The sequence below is a fragment of the Camelus bactrianus genome, chromosome 26, assembly GCF_048773025.1.
Source record: "Camelus bactrianus isolate YW-2024 breed Bactrian camel chromosome 26, ASM4877302v1, whole genome shotgun sequence".
NCBI classification, from domain to species: domain Eukaryota; kingdom Metazoa; phylum Chordata; class Mammalia; order Artiodactyla; family Camelidae; genus Camelus; species Camelus bactrianus.
In genome coordinates, this window is record NC_133564.1 from 29468462 (window position 1) to 29476759 (window position 8298).

Sequence of the window (8298 nt, forward strand, 5' to 3'; positions counted from 1 at the left end):
CTAGAGACACACACATGAAAGCGACAAAACAGTACAAAACAATACATGACGAAGTGGAATCCACAGTGATGCTGTAGGAACCGTGGCAGAGATGAGTGCAAGGGGGAAGGAGGGAGAAGGGCTGACCTTTCTGTCTAGTGGAGCAAATCTCCTTCTTGTCCCCAGCACATTCCCGGATCATTTCAGGCACTACTCATTTGCTCAGGTCATCCCTCTTTCCTTGATCGATCTAGCCCTCCCAGACTTCTCTCTCCTCCCAGCTCCTACAGTACTTACTTCACGTATCTATGTATTAGATACTTACTTTATGTATGTATGTATGTATGTAGTCTTTAAATAGAGACTCCATGTTCTGTGATGTGTATTATTCCCCCAGCTCAGGACCACATCTTTTGCTGCTTCTTGCTTTCGAAGGGTGCCCGTAATGTGCAGCAGAGGCAGCTGACAATGAGTGGCACAGTTGGCTGGTCAACACGCAGAGAGAAAAGAGGAGGGCGTTCCAGGCACAGGAAACTCAGGAGCAAAGATACCACGGTGAGAATTGACGGGATGAGCCTAAAGATATTACACCCATAGTTCTCAGCCCAGCTGAGATTTGAATCATCAGAAGGTATCTCCATGTGGGGACTCCACCGCAGACCAATTTTATCAGTAAGACTCAGGGAATGTGGCTTAATCATCACTATTTTTCAAATGCTCCCCAAGTGATTCTAATGTGTAGGTAGTTAAGAACAACCACAGTAATAGAAAAAACAGATGTTTAAAAAAAATGTAAAGAAAGTTATAAAACAGGCCTAAAAAAACTGTATTTGCGCCTGTCCTTTTCCATTTTGCTCCTATTAGTTTGTCTTGGGAAGTCATCTTGGTCACAGTAGTGTGGACAGATCAGCTGGGGGCAGATGCTGCATCCTCTGCCAGGGAGGGAACAGGCAGCACCAGCCAGGCCAGACCAGGGCCAATCTCTATCCAGGGGATTCAGAAAAGTTTGTGGAAACCAGGGGATCAGTTTAGAACATTTGAAATGTTATGTTACAATTTCTCCCCGTCCTAGGCTGGCAGCATTCGGCTCACTCTCGCTCATGCCTGCCCATCGGTAGAGCCAAGACGGATGCAAATTATGGTCAGGCTACCAATTCAGAAATTCCTGGCTAATTCTTCACTCCCCCTCCTCCCTCCACATCCTCTGAAATAGAGCAGAAGTGGCACTTCCTCGCTCTAAAAGGTCACTTGGCTCAAGCGCATTGAAGGACACGCCAGGAACTCGAAGAGCTAGTGAGTCGACGCCTGGCCTGGCCCATCCCCTCACCTTTCCAGGGCTGGTGCCTCCTCTCCTCCACGTGCAAAACTCGAACCGACCTGGCGACCAGGCTGCACTTCCCGCGAGCTGCCTTCAGGGGGCGCCTGTGCAGACGGGTCGGTCCTCCCACCCCACCAGCCGCCTGCACCTCCCACACACAAACTATCACTGTCACCAAAAGTCGCTAGTCGCCAAATGCCACGGTTAGGGATGAGGCTGACAATACAAGTGCCTCTGGGAAAGGACACGGGCTTCCATTCAGAGGAGGGCGTAAAGGATTGAGATGAAAGCTCTTCCTGAGCGCGAGATCTGCTTATTTGGGAGCGGAGGGTAGCTGGTGGGAAGAGTAGGAAAGAAACAAAAAGGGTAATATGTTGGCATTTGGTGGCCGAAGGAGGGGGAGAGGGGAGTGCCCGGGAATTGGGGGTGGGGGGTAGGGTGAAAGACGAGGCTGGAGCGCTGACGACAAGCTTCCCCAGCTCGGCGGGCTCGCCAAGTCCCAGCCTGCATCCCAGGGGCCCGACCTCGGGGGCGGCCTCCCCGCACATCCTCGCCCCTGGTCCCTGCGCAGGAATCGCGGGCTGCCAGGCTCTGGCCAACCTGTGGCCCCTCCACGCTGCAGATGGCCCCTTGAAAAGTCGAGGGGGAAGAGACCAGCCCCCAGCAGCGAACCCCATATATACGGAGGTAACTCGAAACCCCAGAACTGGGCCACGGGAGGAGGGGGCAGGGGAGAGGGGGGTGAGGTTTTTCCACTTCCATTCGCAACTGTCAGGCGGGTGATTAATGACCAACAGGTTTGGAATCGCCTTTATTGCCAGATCAGTATTGTTGCCCGTGACAGCTAATGAGGTTGGACAGGCTTCTCCACACTGAGCTTTATGGGGCCGGCTCCCTCCCCTGCAGAGCTCACAAGCCCTGCCAGCTTTTGTGCACTGGAATGTTCCAGCCCCACCACCACCTCCCTTTCCTTCTTCCAAACCACCTCCCCCCAGTGCCCTGAACCACCATCTCACCAGAACATGGCCATCCACAAAGGAAGCTGGTACCAGGGGTTCCCATCCCCAGTCTGCTCAGAGAGACCCATCTCTTCCACCCGGGTGCCCCCTCCCTACCCTGCAGGAGCCTGAGCAATGGGATTCGTGGGAAAAAAAGGAAGGGAAAGGAACAAAAGCAAACATTAGGGCCCTTGGGTTTACGTCCAGGGGAAGGTGCTTCTGCACACCTCCTCTAGACAGTCCGACCAGCTCCCTCCACCAGCCTTTCCCCCATCGGCTGTAAAGTTCAAGAAGTGCTTTACACACTTACCACTTCAATCCAGCAAATGTGTTGAGGGGATGAGGATGCAGGAGTGAGGGAATTTAGGAAAGGAGGTCTAATAACAGTTAATAAGGATTTTTAACCAAAAGCCTAGATACGCAAAGCCAGGTTTCAGTGCAGAAACCAGCTTGGTCCGAGGGCTCCAGGTCAGGAAATGCCAGCTTTGTTTTCTGCTCTCTTACAAATAATCTTTACCTTTGTGCTGGTTCACATCTTGACACAGTTAAGCACGTGTTTGCCTGGGGTTTAATATTTGAAGGAGTTGGAGCAATGTAATAAGCAAACAGCTTAAAAGGCCCAGAAAGACCCCCCTCAGCTTAAAAAATCTATTACTTTTCAATATGATATAAATGTATTTTGCCTCTGCTCAGAGCAATTTCCTAGTTTACTCTTATTAAACCAGGAGACGGCTTAGCAGAGTTCTTGATTTATGAAACACATACTAGATTCATTAAAACCTTAAAAGATTTAATACATTTTATCAGGACATTAAATCCGTGCAGGCTTTTTAAATCAAATACCTGCCACCTCTCATCCCCCACACCCCGCACACTTACTCAAGAACACTAAAATGTGAACTGACAAACATTATGAGTGTTTCAGGCCTGATTTCTAAGTGGCATTAAAGTCCTCCCCTCCAGGATTTACAGCTCGGCCTCTCCCCACGTCTGATCTTCTGAAGAACAAGTGATTTTCCTCTTTGGAATTCATTTCAGTAGGATGAGCTGAGAGCTACATTCTGAACAGAGACACGTGTTTCCCCCTCTCCCATCCCATAGCCAGAGTGTTTTATCATCACAGGTTCTCCAGGACCCACCAGCAGTACCTGCTCCCCCCACCATCTTCCAACCTCCCCAGAACTCCTCCTGGGCTCTGCGTCCATTCATCCACATTCACGGCATCGCCCCCATTCTCTGCTCCCCTGACTCTCTTAGCCCATCCGGCAGCTCCTGGATACCATGTCTATAACCCATTGGGATGCCTGTGAAACTCACTTTCTCATTCTCAATCCCCTCCGCCCCCATTTTTAAGTCTTGCTGTACAAGAGTGGTTCTCAGCTGGGGGCAATTCTGTCACCCCACACACCCGCCCAGGGGACACTCATCAATGTCTGGAAACATTTGATTCTTACAACTGGTGGGGGAAGGAAAGGGATTGCTACTGATTCTGAAGGCTAAAGACCAGAGATGCTGCCAAGCATCCTGCGATGCACAGGACAGCCCTCCTCCAACAACAACAACAAAACAAAAACAAACACGAAGAATTATCCAGCCTGTGATGTTAAGAGTGGCAAGGTTTAGAAACCCTGCTGTAGAACCCTACCAGGTACAAGTGGTCTCCCCGCCCCTTCTATGCTTTCATCACTTAGGACTATGGTTTATAGCAAGTAGATGTTCAATAAATGTTTACTGAATTGAACTAAATTTCTGTCCTGATACACTGAAATTTTCCGAATTCACAAATAGAGGGGGGAAAGTTCATTGCATTCACACACAGAGGACCTGCCCATGACCTTGAGGAAGTGACCTAACCACCTAACTTGCATGTCCTCATCTGTAAAATGGGTCATGGATTATTATGAGGATCAAATGAACTAATGTAACTCAAAGCACTTTTAATCTTTAACCAGGAAGGTATGACCAAAAGGAGTCTATCTGAGATGTACAGGGATGTATGGATCAATATTTGCAGACCAAATGCCATAACACCTTTTTTTTTTTAATTCCTAATATTATTATTGATTCAGCGATGTCAAATGAAGGGGCATCCCAGGCAAAACAAGCCAAGCCACACCTCACACACCCGAGCTCCTTGCATAATTTCTCAGGGTGGCTGGCTGTTTTCTCATCACTTCCCAAATTCACTGTGGACCTTGACCAAGCCCCTCCTCTCTGGAGACTTCCTTCCCTTTGCCCTCTGTTTCTCCATGAGTGAAATAAACAGACTGGATTAAAATCACAGGCTACACTGTCTATGTCCATCAACAGCTGGGTGGGTAAACACGTTGTATAACTGCAATGGAATATTACACACCAGTGAAGAGGAATGGACCATTGATCTATTTAACAACATAGATGACTCTCCAAATAATTATTCTGGGTAAAAAAAAAAAAAGCCAGACAACCCCCTCCACAAAAAAGAGTGCATAGTGTAGGGTCCTATTTATATAAATTCTTTACATGCAAACTAAGCAAGAACGACAAGAGACCAGCTGTTGCTACTTGAGAATTAGGGGGTGGGGGTCATGGAGAGGGGTGGGAGGGAGAGATTACAAAGGGGCATGAGGAAATTTGGGGGGGTGATGCACATGTTCATTATCTTGATTGTAGCCACGATTTTACAGGAATATACGTACGTCAAAACTTATCAAATTGAACACTTCATCTGCACTTAATTGTGCGTCAATTATGCCTCAATAAAGCTGTAAAAACATATAATTATGAAATGATCTCTAGGTGACTTCCAACTGATTTCCAACTCAATTTTTTTTCCCATGATTCCTCTTTGATCCCTTTACAGAACTCCCTTGAAGGAACATCATTAGCCTCAAGCAAATATCCTTTTGTTACTAGAAGGCACCGATCCTGGGTTTGCCAGCTGAAAAACTTCTGAGTAAATCTCTTCATAACTAAGGATATAGGAAATGGGGTATAGCTCAGTGGTAGAGCACGTGCTTAGCATGCATTAAGTCTTCAGTTCAACCCCCAGTACCTCCATTAAAAAATAATAATAATAAATAAAATTAAGGAATGGTTAAGATTTTTAAAAATAAAAGCAAAAAATCCTTTTAATATTTAAGGCTATTTTAAAAAATAAAAGAGCAAAAAAAAATTTTAATATTTAAGGATATAGTTCCTCATTCCTCTTCCCCCAAGCTCACCAGAATCTTACTGGGATCAAATGTCCTGAAAGATGACCTCTATGCTCTGTTTAGGGCTTTAAGTAAAGAAGAAAAATCAAAGTCAAACAAATTTTTTTCTAGCAACTTCCACTGTTGTGATATAAATGTATTGAAGCCAAAGATTTTAAGAGTTGCCTGGTTCCTTTGGGGCTAACCTGCTTACTGATGAAAAGGACTCTGTGAAAGAAGGGGTCTCTTCCATGGTTAGAGTGGCAACCCCCACAGGCATGTTAGCTTGCTGGTGGACAAAAGAGCAATGCAGAGATCGGGAAATGTGGGTGGCTGTGGCTGGAGTATTTTTTTAAAATCCCACTTCAGCCTCCAACTGCAAAATGAGCAAGCCCCATTTAGAGTGTTGCAATTTCTGACCACTGATCTACATTCCTGAAAGGTTACATGTAAAATAAATGAGGGGTGTGTGTGTGTGTGTGTGTGTGTCTTGAGTTGAATCATTATCTTCTGATTCATTTACTATAGTGAAGAAATAGACTTGAGATCATTTGAATTCTGCCTGGGCAACTTACAAGCTTTATGATCTTGGGCCATCCCTTAACTTCTCTAAGCTTTAACTTCCTCCTGTAAAATGAGCTGAACTCAAAGGGCTGAGCTGAAGATTATATAGAATGAGAAAGGCACAGGGTCTGTTACATGGAAAGCATTCAAGAACACTTTATGAAATCCGTATTGTAAATATCTATGGAGGTATAACTTCGGAGTCTTATTGCTTCTTTTGATAAGCCTTTATTTGGTTATTACTCAATTCTACATGACTTAAAGCCTACCCTTCTCGCTTCTTCTGGGATAGTAATAATCTGAATCCACAAACAGGCAAGAACACGCTAAGGAAATTTGCTATTTAAAACAGCAATAGCTAATATTTATTGAACATTCAAAGTTTGCCAAATATTGTCATATGTGCTTTTCTTGGTTTGTCATTGAATCTTTACAACAGTCCTATGAGGTTCCTACCATTACCTGCATTTTACAGATGAAGAAACCAAGCCAAGAATAAAGTCATTTTCCCAAGGTCACACAGCTAATAAAAGGCCGAGGGAGAGGAGGTGGCCAAGGATTTAAATCTAATCAGTCTGACTGGAATATCTACACTTAACCACTACTCCATAAGTTTTTTTTTAATGGATTCTTAAACACTTTTGTTAAACAAATCATCACAGACTTACTTCTTTGGTAATTTTGGATATTGAGTCATAAAAATCACGGGTCTCTTAAGGAAGGGATTTTCAGAAATGTTAGATCATCATCTACCACCCCCTGCCTCTAGACAGGGCCATAGTTAAACTCAGGCCTGGTTAAAAAAATTTTTTTTTAAAAAAGCCTCCTGAGAACAAAATCCCACAGCTTGCCTCATAGTTCATTCCAAAGTAGTCAGGAAATTCTTAAATTACAACTAATTTAAGTCCTTTATCTGCACGCGAAGCCCCATTCCTTGGGCTGATAAACCCCAATACTTCCATTTCTCTTATTCATTCACTCAACTATTAAATAAACACTTATTTAGTGAACTATTAAAGAAATATTCATTAAGTGTGCTGGGCCAAGTTCTACCACTGAACATGGAAAGAAAAGCTCTTAAGTTCTGATATAATCAATCAGGAAATTGGCCAAGTGTGTGCACATACGCGTGTGTTGGGGCGGGAAGGTGGGGAAGGAATTTGCAGTAACAGGGTGGGGAGAGGAGAGACCCTATCTACGCAGGTGGGAACAGAGCTCCCAGGCAGCACCATGCAGCCCACTTGTGGCCTTAAGGTATCATGAAATATCCCAGCAGAAAGTCATGCAGAGCAAACCCCCAGGAGGCGGCGGGCGGGGTGGGGGTGGGGGGTTGGAAATGGGCCAGTCCCAAACAGCCATGCCTGGAAAATCTACACTTTCCTTTTCCTGCGTCCTAAATCTGTCTACCACCACCAGCTTGCAGTCTGCCCAGTGTAAAAGCGTTCCATGGAGTGAAGGCTGTAATTAAGTGGACTCTTTCTCTTCTGTGAACAAAACTTCAGTGGCTGAATAAGAAACGGCCCAGTGTGATACCGCCGCCCAGTGAAGGCTGCAGTCTGGGAGACACAAAGCCTGGATGCTGGGCCTGGTTCCTCTGTGCCGTCCGCCTGTTACTGAGCACCTGAGCGCCCGGGATGTTGAGGGAAGGCGCAGTCCCCGCCCTCAGGGAACTTACCGTCTAGGCGGGGGATGCTGATAAGCACCTTGCCCTGTGCGCGGCGGCAGGAGTTAAACTCCTGACGTTAAAGCAGCTCAAAGCAGGTTTTCATCCACTGCTACCCTCCACCTCACTGAATCTAAATTTTGTTCACTCAAATTGCGATAATTCCTTCTTAATCTACTTTACGGTGCTGTGGGGACCTCAAAGGCCAAAGCTCCTAGAAAAGCATAAAGGGCAATTCAAAGTAGGGACTCTTGATTAGCGACGTAATGGTGCTAATCTGCTCATTTAAAGGATGTGTTTCATTCAGCGGAGCTACAGGAAAGCGGAGCAGAGGGCTGGAACGGTGGCAACTCGGCGGTACCTGCTCCAAAAAAAAAAAAAACAGGCTTCGCCTAATGCGGAGGGAAATCCGGAGCAAACTCCAGAGTCAAAACCTCGGAGAGGGACACCTCGGTCCCAGCACCCGCAGCCACTCGGGTCGTCCCCGGGGTCACTCTCCAGGCGCCCGCACCACCCCCACCCCGGCAATCCCAGAACATGGTCCCGATCGCCCGGAACTAGTCTCGGGCGCCCCCTGGCGGCCAACCGCGGACACCGAGCGTT